Here is a 14,170-nt window from a genome sequence, read left to right on the forward strand (position 1 = left end):
GCCATTGTACAAAGGCAAAAGGGATAAGAGTGAGTGCTCAAATTACAGAGGTATAAGTTTGTTGAATATTCCTGGAAAATTATATGGAAGGGTATTGACTGAGAGGGTGAAGGCATGTACAGAGCATCAGATTGGGGAAGAGCAATATGGTTTCAGAAGTGGTAGAGGATGTGTGGATCATGTGTTTGCTTTGAAAAATGTATGTAACAAATACTTAGAAAAGCAAATGGATTTGTAGGTAGCATTTATGGATCTGGAGAGGGCATATGATAGAGTTGATAGAGATGCTCTGTGGAAGGTATTGAGAATATATGGTGTGGGAGGCAGGTTGTTAGAAGCAGTGAAAAGTTTTTGTCGAGAATATAAGGCATGTGTACCTGTAGGAAGAGATGAAAGTGATTGGTTCTCAGTGAATGTAGGTTTGCGGCAGGGGTGTGTGATGTCTCCATGGTTGTTTAATTTGTTTATGGATTGGGTTGTTAGTGAGGTGAATGCAAGAGTTTTGGAAAGAGGGGCAAGTATACAGTCTGTTGTGGAGGAGGGACTTTGGTAAGTGAGTCAGTTGTTGTTTGCTGATGATACAGTGCTGGTGGCTGATTCATGTGAGAAACTGCAGAAGCTGGTGACTGAGTTTAGTAAAGTGTGTGAAAGAAGAAGGTTGAAAGTAAGTGTGAATAAGAACAAGGTTATTAGGTACAGTAGGATTGACTTTGGGAGGTAAGTTTGAATGGAGAAAATTTGAGAAAGTGAGTGTTTTAGATATCTGGGAGTGAGTTTGGCAGCGGATGGAGCCATGGAAGAGGAGGTGAATCATAGGGTGGGGGAGGGGGCGAAAATTTTGTGAGCCTTGAAGAATGTTTAGAAGTCGAGAGCATTATCTCGGAAAGCAGAAATGTGTATGTTTGAAGGAATAGTGGTTCCGACAATGTTGTATGGTTGCGAGGCGTGGGCTAGGGATAGAGTTGTGCGCAGGAGGGTGGATGTGCTGGAAATGAGATGTTTGAGGACAATATGTGGCGTGAAGTGGTTTTATCGAGTAAGTAATAATAGGGTAAGAGAGATGTATGGTAATAAAAAGAGTGTGGTTGAGAGAGCAGAAGAGGGTATTTTGAAATGGTTTGGTCACATGGAGAGAATGAGTGAGGAAAGATTGACCAAGAGGATATATGTGTCAGAGGTGGAGGGAACGAGAAGTGGGAGACCAAATTGGAGGTGGAAAGATGAAGTGAAAAAGAGTTAGTGTGATGGGGGCCTGAACATGCAGGAGGGTGAAAGGCGTGCAAGGAATAGAGTGAATTGGAACGATGTTGTATACCGAGGTCGACGTGCTGTCAATGGATTGAACCAGGGCGTGTGAAGCGTCTGGGGTAAACCATGGAAAGTTGTGTGGGGCCTGGATGTGGAAGGGGAGGTGTGGTTTCGGTGCATTATTACATGACAGCTAGAGACTGTATGTGAACGAATGTGGCCTTTGTTGTCTTTTCCTAGCGCTACCTCGCACACATTTGGGGGGAGGGGGTTGTTATTTCATGTGTGGCGAGGTGGCGATGGAAATGAATAAAGGCAGACAGTATGAATTATGTACATGTGTATATATGTATATGTCTCTGTGTGTATATATATGTATATGTTGAGATGTATAGATATGTATATTTGCGTGTGGGGATGTTTATGTATATACATGTGTATGTGGGCGGGTTGGGCCATTCTTTCGTCTGTTTCCTTGCGCTACCTCGCTAACGCGGGAGACAGCGACAAAGCATAATAATAATAATAATAATAATAATAATAATAATAATAATAATAATAATAATAATAATAATGATAATAAAATATATATATATATATATATATATATATATATATATATATATATATATATATATATATATATATATATATATATATATATATATATATATATATATATATATATATATATGTATATATATATATATATATACATTATTACTCCTAGAGTCACTAATATCCTTCTCGGTGTCCTTCAGCGGTTAGGAAGTTGACCACGTCAACCGATTGGAACCATAGGACATAGAGTGTAATGGTTTATTGTTTGCTTCAATATGAGGAGAGGGAGAGGCTATTAGAAAATGAGAGGTCACATTCTATGAGGTAGAAGCATCGTCAAAGGAGGAAAAGGAATATAATCTCGTCCAGGAACTCCTTACTCTAAAGAGGTCCATATTTAGCCTGCTCGTGGATGGAATGCAACCCAATGGTGCGTAACGACACCCCATAGAAAGAGTGTGTGGAGTCTATTTAACAATAATCGTAGACAGATGTTTATGACAATGTGGTTTGTTTGTGTGTGTGTGTGTGTGTGTGTGTGTGTGAGTGTGTGTGTGTCTGTGTGTGTGTGTGTGTGTGTGTGTATGTGTGTGTGTGTCATGGTTATATAAATCAACAGCTGTCGATGTATAATCAAAGAAGACGCATTTTCTTTTCTTTTTTCTGCTATTTTCGGGACAGTTTCAAGACATTTATCATCAATAAAGACAACAGAGGAAGATACATTTGACGGCATCGGACAACGGATAGAAGTATCTGTCTTTTTTCCTGTGTATTTTGTGTGCTGAAGATGATTTACATATATCAATATAAGGCTAAGGAACAAAGAATATACAGAAATAAAAATCGGGTGATTTGCAGCTCTATGCGATATGGTATGTGTAATTCACAAGTAGTTGCTATGTAAATGCAATGTAGCTTTTGATTAAATTGGGTGTTTTTTTTCTTTTTTGTGCTGGGAATATCATTTTTCAAAAAAGGATTCATTCTTAACCATATATAGATTTTAGTGTCTGAGGATCATTGTAGACGAATTATCATTGTTGAAAAGGATCTTGTCTTGTCAAACGTCCCACTAGCGATAGTGTGTGTCCTCAGCTTCACATTAAGTGGCCCAAGTAAAATACAATGAACAATAGTTTAATTCCTTAGGTAACAGCAGATCCTCCGAACGCGCTTGTGTCTGTTCATCGGTAGGTAACAACTTCAATAATTATGATGAAACGTATGCCATTCTGCGTGATAATCGGCGAGGAATAACTGATTATGATTAATCCCTGTGAATAATTCTTCGATATGTCACTTTCGATTAAGCGTTCAAAGTCCTCGACTAACTCAGAGAATATGACCATCGGGATGATAACAGTACCGGAAATGAACTACCGTTTTCGCTCTGGATATTTCATTTTCGTCGTTTTCTACTGATTGATAAATTCTTACTCTTCTTTGCTGATGTCTGGAAAGAGCAGCATACTGATGATGATAAGGAGGAGAGAGAAATGGAAAAGATAGACACAAAGTGGGGGAAAATATCTGAGAGATCAGGCAGGAAGTGAGTTCAGCCAAGGGGAAGAGAGGCTGGATGGTAGCTAGGAGACAGAGGAGTTATACGAGGCAAGAAATGGGGCAGTTTCAGTAAGAAATTGTGGAGACTTTTCAAACTTTTTATTTTATCTTACTCGGTGACATTTTACGATCAAAACCTCCTTATGACATCTGTGCAGCGAGAGAGAGAGGGAGAGGCAGACACAGAAGGGAGAAAATTGTTTCTGAATTAGAATTTTGAAATTTCCAATCTCGCTGGATCTTAGACGAAAAAAAACAATAAAGCCCGTTCAGGGAAAGTCATGTACCCACACCCAGACACGTCTGGGGATCCTCTGGTCGAGGTCGAGGTGCCAGCTGATAGTAGGCTACACCAGTCACAGCCGTAGCGCCGCACCTCAGTTGACGGTGAAACCAATTATCTCCCAGCAAAAGGAAAAGAAGAAAAAAAAGAAATATATATATAAATGACCGGGTGAGACGACTATCGTCTGCATGCACCGGGATTCGAAAAAGGGTTGTGGGTCATTGGATTCAACCACTAAGTCACTGAGGATTATTAAAACCCATGATCATCAAATACGTTTTTCTAGAAAAAAAGGATAACTCTAATAGAACAGAAGGCGTGATCAACTCTTGCAAATCATCCTCGTTTATTTGAATCCAGCTCAAGACTTCCTGAAGATTAAGGAAGTTCATTCCTTAATTACAATGCCGTCTATCTGGTCCGCTAATTTCCTGCCTGTGCAGTCAGACTCCTGCTGGATTCCTTGTTTCTCCAGGGAAAAGTTTCTTGGTGTAGACCACTTTTGTCACTGAGATTTCTTCATTGTGTTACAGTCTCTCATTACCTAACGACGAGGATCAACGCAGATATGTAATTAGATACGACACCTTGAGAACTTTCTCCTCTGTCTGTCTGTCCTTCTGTCTGTCAGTCAATCTGTCAATCTGATTTTCTGTTTGTCTGTCTGTTTGTCTGTTTGTCTGTCACTTTCTCTGTCTGTCTCTAACCTTGAAACTAAATGCAGTTGATACAATTAGCATAATTGAATGGTCTGAAATAACCTTAAGTCTGGGAATATTAATAGGCCGTACAACGAGCTAGTGCACATAATCACTCAGTTGATATATATATATATATATATATATATATATATATATATATATATATATATATATATATATATATATATATATGTATATATATATATATATATATATATATATATATATATATATATATATATATATATATGTAGGTATATATATATATATATATATATATATATATATATATATATATATATATATATATATATATATATATATATATATATATATATATATATAAATATATATATATATATGTAGGTATATATATATATATATATATATATATATATATATATATATATATATATATATATATATTTTTTTTTTTTTTTTTTTTTTGCTTTGTCGCTGTCTCCCGCGTTTGCGAGGTAGCGCAAGGAAACAGACGAAAGAAATGGCCCAACCCACCCCCATACACATGTATATACATACGTCCACACACGCAAATATACATACCTACACAGCTTTCCATGGTTTACCCCAGACGCTTCACATGCCTTGATTCAATCCACTGACAGCACGTCAACCCCGGTATACCACATCGCTCCAATTCACTCTATTCCTTGCCCTCCTTTCACCCTCCTGCATGTTCAGGCCCCGATCACACAAAATCTTTTTCACTCCATATTTCCACCTCCAATTTGGTCTCCCTCTTCTCATCGTTCCCTCCACCTCCGACACATATATCCTCTTGGTCAATCTTTCCTCACTCATTCTCTCCATGTGCCCAAACCATTTCAAAACACCCTCTTCTGCTCTCTCAACCACGCTCTTTTTATTTCCACACATCTCTCTTACCCTTACGTTACTTACTCGATCAAACCACCTCACACCACACATTGTCCTCAAACATCTCATTTCCAGCACATCCATCCTCCTGCGCACAACTCTATCCATAGCCCACGCCTCGCAACCATACAACATTGTTGGAACCACTATTCCTTCAAACATACCCATTTTTGCTTTCCGAGATAATGTTCTCGACTTCCACACATTCTTCAAGGCTCCCAGAATTTTCGCCCCCTCCCCCACCCTATGATCCACTTCCGCTTCCATGGTTCCATCCGCTGCCAGATCCACTCCCTGATATCTAAAACACTTCACTTCCTCCAGTTTTTCTCCATTCAAACTCACCTCCCAGTTGACTTGACCCTCAACCCTACTGTACCTAATAACCTTGCTCTTATTCACATTTACTCTTAACTTTCTTCTTTCACACACTTTACCAAACTCAGTCACCAGCTTCTGCAGTTTCTCACATGAATCAGCCACCAGCGCTGTATCATCAGCGAACAACAACTGACTCACTTCCCAAGCTCTCTCATCCCCAACAGACTTCATACTTGCCACTCTTTCCAAAACTCTTGCATTCACCTCCCAACAACCCCATCCATAAACAAATTAAACAACCATGGAGACATCACACAGCCCTGCCGCAAACCTGAATTCACTGAGAACCAATCACTTTCCTCTCTTCCTACACGTACACATGCCTTACATCCTCGATAAAAACTTTTCACTGCTTCTAACAACTTGCCTCCCACACCATATATTCTTAATACCTTCCACAGAGCATCTCTATCAACTCTATCATATGCCTTCTCCAGATCCATAAATGCTACATACAAATCCATTTGCTTTTCTAAGTATTTCTCACATACATCCTTCAAAGCAAACACCTGATCCACACATCCTCTACCACTTTTGAAACCACACTGCTCTTCCCCAGTCTGATGCTCTGTACATGCCTTCACCCTCTCAATCAATACCCTCCCATATAATTTAACAGGAATACTCAACAAACTTATACCTCTGTAATTTGAGCACTCACTCTTATCCCCTTTGCCTTTGTACAATGGCACTATGCACGCATTCCGCCAATCCTCAGGCACCTCACCATGAGTCATACATACATTAAATAACCTTACCAACCAGTCAACAATACAGTCACAACCTTTTTTAATAAATTCCACTGCAATACCATCCAAACCTGCTGCCTTGCCGTCTTTCATCTTCCGCAAAGCTTTTACTACCTCTTCTCTGTTTACCAAATCATTTTCCCTAACCCTCTCACTTTCCACACCACCTCGACCAAAACACCCTATATCTGCCACTCTATCATCAAACACATTCAACGAACCTTCAAAATACTCACTCCATCTCCTTCTCACATCACCACTACTTGTTATCACCTCCCCATTCGCGCCCTTCACTGAAGTTCCCATTTGCTCCCTTGTCTTACGCACTTTATTTACCTCCTTCCAGAACATCTTTTTATTCTCCCTAAAATTTAATGATACTCTCTCACCCCAACTCTCATTTGCCCTTTTTTTCACCTCTTGCACCTTTCTCTTGACCTCCTGTCTCTTTCTTTTATACATCTCCCACTCAATTGCATTTTTTCCCTGCAAAAATCGTCCAAATGCCTCTCTCTTCTCTTTCACTAATACTCTTACTTCTTCATCCCACCACTCACTCCCCTTTCTAATCAACCCACCTCCCACTCTTCTCATGCCACAAGCATCTTTTGCGCAATCCATCACTGATTCCCTAAATACATCCCATTCCTCCCCCACTCCCCTTACTTCCATTGTTCTCACCTTTTTCCATTCTGTACTCAGTCTCTCCTGGTACTTCCTCACACAAGTCTCCTTCCCAAGCTCACTTACTCTCACCACCCTCTTCACCCCAACATTCAATCTTCTTTTCTGACAACCCATACAAATCTTCACCTTAGCCTCCACAAGATAATGATCAGACATCCCTCCAGTTGCACCTCTCAGCACATTAACATCCAAAAGTCTCTCTTTCGCGCGCCTGTCAATTAACACGTAATCCAATAACTCTCTCTGGCCATCTCTCCTACTTACATAAGTATACTTATGTATATCTCGCTTTCTAAAACAGGTATTCCCAATCATCAGTCCTTTTTCAGCACATAAATCTACAAGCTCTTCACCATTTCCATTTACAACACTGAACACCCCATGCATACCAATTATTCCCTCAACTGCCACATTACTCACCTTTGCATTCAAATCACCCATCACTATAACCCGGTCTCGTGCAACAAAACCACTAACACACTCATTCAGCTGCTCCCAAAACACTTGCCTCTCATGATCTTTCTTCTCATGCCCAGGTGCATATGCACCAATAATCACCCATCTCTCTCCATCACCTTTCAGTTTTACCCATATTAATCGAGAATCTACTTTCTTACATTCTATCACATACTCCCGCAACTCCTGTTTCAGGATTATTGCTACTCCTTCCCTTGCTCTTGTCTTCTCACTAACCCCTGACTTTACTCCCAAGACATTCCCAAACCACTCTTCCCCTTTACCCTTGAGCTTCGTTTCACTCAGAGCCAGTGGTTTCAGAAGTGGTAGAGGATGTGTGGATCAGGTGTTTGCTTTAAAGAATGTATGTGAGAAATACTTAGAAAAGCAAATGGATTTGTATGTAGCATTTATGGATCTGGAGAAGGCATATGATAGAGTTGATAGAGATGCTCTGTGGAAGGTATTAAGAATATATGGTGTGGGAGGCAAGTTGTTAGAAGCAGTGAAAAGTTTTTATCGAGGATGTAAGGCATGTGTACGTGTAGGAAGAGAGGAAAGTGATTGGTTCTCAGTGAATGTAGGTTTGCGGCAGGGGTGTGTGATGTCTCCATGGTTGTTTAATTTGTTTATGGATGGGGTTGTTAGGGAGGTGAATGCAAGAGTTTTGGAAAGAGGGGCAAGTATGAAGTCTGTTGGGGATGAGAGAGCTTGGGAAGTGAGTCAGTTGTTGTTCGCTGATGATACAGCGCTGGTGGCTGATTAATGTGAGAAACTGCAGAAGCTGGTGACTGAGTTTGGTAAAGTGTGTGAAAGAAGAAAGCTAAGAGTAAATGTGAATAAGAGCAAGGTTATTAAGTTCAGTAGGGTTGGGGGACAAGTGAATTAGGAGGTAAATTTGAAGGGAAAAAAACTGGAGGAATTGGTGTTTTAGATATCTGGGAGTGGATCTAGCAGTGGATGGAACCGTAAAAGAGGAAGTGAGTCACAGGGTGGGGGAGGGGGTGAAGGTTATGGTAGCGTTGAAGAATGTGTGGAAGGCGAGAACGTTATCTCGGTAATCAAAAATGGATATGTTGAAAGGAATAGTGGCTCCAATAATGTTATATGATTGCGAGGCGTGAGCTATAGATAGGGTTGTGCGAAGGAGGGTGGATGTGATGGAAATGAGATGTTTGAGGACAATATGTGGTTTGAGGTGGTTAGATCGAGTAAGTAATATTAGGGTAAGAAAGATGTGTGGCAATAAAAAGAGTGTGGCTGAGAGAGCAGAAGACATTGTATTGAAATGGTTTGGTCACATGGAGAGAATGATCGAGGAAAGATTGACAAAGAGGATGTATGTGTCAGAGGCGGATGGAACGAAGAGAAGTGGGAGACCAGATTGTAGGTGGAAGAATGGAGTGAATGAGATTTTGAGCGATCGGGGCCTGAACGTACAGGAGGGTGAAAGGCGTGCAAGGAATAGAGTGAATTGGAACGATATGGTATACCGGGGTCGACGTACTGTTAATGGATTGAACCAAGGCATATGAAGCGTCCGAGGTAAACCATTGAAAGCTTTGTGGTGCCTGGCTATGGAAACGGAGCTATGGTTCCGTTGCATTACACATGACAGATAGAGACTAAGTGTGAACGAATGTGGCCTTTGTTGTCTTTCCCTAGCGCTACCCGGACGCACGCGGGGTGGGAGGGGTGGGTGCAACTTCATGGGTGGCTGGGTGGTGGCGGGAATGGATGAAGGTAGAATGTATGAATGTGTACATGTGTATATATGTATATGTCTAAGTATGTTTATGTATGTATGTGGTGAAATGAATAGGTATGTATATGTGCGTGTGTGGGCGTTTATGTATATACATGTGTATGTGGATGGGTTGGGCGATTCTCTCGTCTGTTTCCTTGCGGTACCTGCTAACGCGGGAGACAGCGACAAAGTAGTATATATATATATATATATATATATATATATATATATATATATATATATATATATATATATATATATATATATATATATATATATATATATATATATATATATATATACATATATATATATATATATAAGAGAGATGTGTGGAAATAAAAAGAGCGTGGTTGAGAGAGCAGAAGAGGGTGTTTTGAAGTGGTTTGGGCACATGGAGAGGATGAGTGAGGAAAGATTGACCAAGAGGATATATGTGTCGGAGGTGGAGGGAGCAAGGAGAAGAGGGAGACCAAATTGGAGGTGGAAAGATGGAGTGAAAAAGATGTTGTGTGATCGGGGCCTGAACATGCAGGAGGGTGAAAGGAGGGCAAGGAATAGAGTGAATTGGAGCGATGTGGTATACCGGGGTTGACGTGCTGTCAGTGGATTGAATCAAGGCATGTGAAGCGTCTGGGGTAAACCATGGAAAGCTGTGTAGGTATGTATATTTGCGTGTGTGGACGTATGTATATACATGTGTATGGGGGTGGGTTGGGCCATTTCTTTCGTCTGTTTCCTTGCGCTACCTCGCAAACGCGGGAGACAGCGACAAAGTATAAAAAAAAAAAAAAAAAAAAAAAAAATATATATATATATATATATATATGTATATATATATATATATATATATATATATATATATATATATATATATATATATATATATATATATATTATCCCTGGGGTTAGGGGATTAAGAATACTTCCCACGTATTCCCTGCGTGTCGTAGAAGGCGACTAAGAGGGAAGGGAGCGGGGGGCTGGAAATCCTCCCCTCTCGTCTTTTTTTTTAATTTTCCAAAAGAAGGAACAGAGGGGGCCAGGTGAGGATATTCCAAAAAAGGCCCAGTCCTCTGTTCTTTACGCTACCTCGCTAACGCGGGAAATGGCGAATAGCTTAAAAGAAAGAAGAAAAGATATATATAAATATATATATATATATATATATATATATATATATATATATATATATATATATATATATATATATATATATATATATATATGATTTCAGCTCGATTGTTTGTTTTCTCATCCAGGGGATTATTTTCCTTGCTGATTAATAACATTTCACACAATGATAAGGGAAGACTTTGTGATATATTTGGTAGTTAGCTTTAGTCAAGTAAACAGTTATTATTTCAACTAGATTCGGCTGGAGATCGTGTGCTACCAGGACGCTGGCACGAACACAGAGGAGGCCAAGAAAAGACGTCTGTTGTAGACGCAGCAGGGAGAGAGGTCATGGACCTGAAAATGTCTGCGGTGATCGCCAGCAGTGGACATTTTATATTTACGCCCTTGCATGGATGTTCTTTCCTACTGTAACGTACAATTTGAGAGTACATCATTGCTTTATGAAGCGATTGTGGAAAAGACTCCTCTCAGAATAATACCTGACATACTAACCATGCTACTATATATAAACGAATCTTCGAAGATAATAATTTGGTCATCATCTTTACCATCGTCTCTTTAATAGACGGAAAATTATTTCTATTTACTGAACACTAAACGGGGACCAACGTGGGAGAGGCAGGAACCACGGCAGACGAGTTCCTCGATAATTCAATCCACGATCAGTGGGAACCGAGGCAGCTGAAGGATAACACGACACGCCACGTAAAATATCTGAAGCAGGAGACAGAAGGGACCTCTCCCTGAGACAGGGAAGGAGCGGCAGTGTGTCAGTGTAGGCCTGAGGGACCATTGGGCTGCCGGCTTGTAGGAGTGGGAAGGAGGTCCATTGGGTGGGATGGCTGGAGGGGGATGGGAGGGTGGCACATTCAGAGGAGGCACGAGACGAGTTGGAATTGGAGGATGGTGGTGATAGAATGGTTGCAAAGGAGTAGGAGTGGAAGGAAGGCACTGTGGATGACAGGAGAGGAGTGAGGGCGAGAGGACACAATGGGTGATATGAAAGGAATGAGAGTGGGAGGGAGGCACAATGGTGGCAGGAGATGCGTTGGACTTGCAAGTAGACACTGGAGATGGCAGGAGAGGAGTGGTAGCGGAATGGAGGCACTTGAGGTGGCAGGAGAGGAGCGGGTGTTGGAGGGAGGCACTGGAGGTGGCAGGAGAGGAGTGGGAGTGCAAGGGAGACACAGTGGGTGGCAGAAGAGAACCTGAGTGAAAGGGGAAAATAGAACGTGACAACAGATTGACAGTTGATGCACTGGTGGGGCCCAGCGTGACTCGGCTGCTGCTGCTGTTGTGGCAGCTAGAGTCAATCAAACACTAGTGGGACGCCTCGGGTGTTATAAAGTTGACTATCGTAAAACACGAGTATTTATATTCTCGACCACATCGATCAGTAAGGAGAGAACTGTCTCGTCCCGACTATTTCAAAGATTATCAAAATGATTTGTACATAATATGATATATAAAGTCTTCAGTAGGAAAACCCAATTGCATTTAGATAAGCTGGAGGTACTGAAATCATGAGAGAAGGATTGTGAGGTACTGAAAAAGTAAAGTAGAAAGAGAGAATGTATATATATATATATATATATATATATATATATATATATATATATATATATATATATATATATATATATATATATATATATATATATATATATATATATATATAGATATATATATATATATATATATATATATATATATATATATATATGAGTCACCGTGGACTCATAGGAATATATATACGATTGTATCCCTGGGGATAGGGGAGAAAGAATACTTCCCACGTATTCCCTGCGTGTCGTAGAAGGCGACTAAAAGGGAAGGGAGCGGGGGGGCTGGAAATCCTTCCCTCTCGTTTTTTTCATTTTTTTTTTCCCCAAAGGAAGGAACAGAGAAGGGGGCCGAGTGAGGATGTTTCCTTAGAGGCCCAGTTCTCTGTTCTTAACGCTACCTCGCTGACGCGGGAAATGGCGAATAGTATGAAAGAAAGAAAAAGATATATATATATATATATATATATATATATATATATATATATATATGTGTGTGTGTGTGTGTGTGTGTGTGTGTGTGTGTGTGTGTGTGTGTGTGTGTGTGTGTGCACGTACGCATAAAAGGTTAAACAGGCAACTGGAGATATAAAATCTACGATTGGTCTTGAGACAAATCGCATACTTAATTCCTAGTATTTACGATGAGATTGTACTAACAGACAGGACTGCCTCATGACGTTCACCTTAGGAAATTATAGATTTACAGAGAACAAGTTGTTAGAATCATGCAATGCCAAGTGTTATGAATGATATGGAGAGATTCTGTGTGTCTGTGCACTAAAACCAAGGAGCTTAAATGTAAGTGAGGAGGAAAGAAGAAATGTCAGCTTCCCAGCTAACCACACCAAAGTAATGACACTTGACACACCCTGCCCAACCGACACTAACTCTCCGTTAGCTACCGCGGAGAAGGAGAGAGAGAGAGAGAGAGAGAGAGAGAGAGAGAGAGAGAGAGAGAGAGAGAGAGAGAGAGAGAGAGAGAGAGAGAGAGAGAGAGAGAGAGAGAGAGAGAGAGAGAGATATATGAAGGGAGAACTACGATTTAAGCTTACGATAGGCAGTGGATATGATTTCTAAGTGGGAGGCAAAAGAAAGACATATGAAGGAGGAGCCGGCAAAATGGAAGTAAAGTGAGCACTCAAAAAAGAGAGGTCATGAGAGAGAGAGAGAGAGAGAGAGAGAGAGAGAGAGAGAGAGAGAGAGAGAGAGAGAGAGAGAGAGAGAGAGAGAGAGAGAGAGAGAGAGAGAGAGAGAGAGAGAGAGAAGCATTCAAACTTACCTAATACCTCTTCATTACCATCAACCGGGAGACATAAGTGTACCGGTAGTGTAAAATATAAGTTTCCATTGAAGCCACCAGGGCTCCCCTGCTGAGTATCAGGAAGGTCTCGATAAATTCATATAAAACGTCCAATAAACCAACTGGACTGAGGTTCATAGCTGTGAAGCTGACGCCAGCGCTGGCTTCAGGGTCATATATACAGTCTTACGGAAGAGATTGAATTTGCTTTTACATATATAGGCTTTTAAAGCAACCCTAATTAAGATTATATACATATATATATATATATATATATATATATATATATATATATATATATATATATATATATATATATATATATATATATATATATATATTGCTTTGTCGCTGCCTCCCGTGTTAGCGAGGTAGCCCAAGGGAGAAGACGAAAGAATGGCCCAACCCAGCCACATACACATATATGTACATACAAGTCCACACACGCAAATATACATACCTATACATCTCAACGTATGCATATATATACACACACACAGCCATATACATATATACACATGTACATAATTCATACTCTCTGCCTTTATTCATTCCAATCGCCACCCGCCACACATGAAATAAAATCTCCCTCCCCCTTTATGTGTGCAAGGTAGCGCTACGAAAAGACAACAAAGGCCACATTCGTTCACACCCAGTCCCAAGCTGTCATGTAATATATATATATATATTTTTTTTCCTTTTTCTTTGCCGCTGTCTCCCGCGTTTGCGAGGTAGCGCAAGGAAACAGACGAAAGAAATGGCCCAAACCACCCCCATACACATGTATATACATACGTCCACACACGCAAAATATACATACCTACACAGCTTTCCATGTTGTATGGTTGCGAGGCGTGGGCTATGAATAGAGTTGTGCGCAGGAGGA

The sequence above is a fragment of the Panulirus ornatus genome, chromosome 15, assembly GCF_036320965.1.
Source record: "Panulirus ornatus isolate Po-2019 chromosome 15, ASM3632096v1, whole genome shotgun sequence".
Lineage (NCBI taxonomy): Eukaryota > Metazoa > Arthropoda > Malacostraca > Decapoda > Palinuridae > Panulirus > Panulirus ornatus.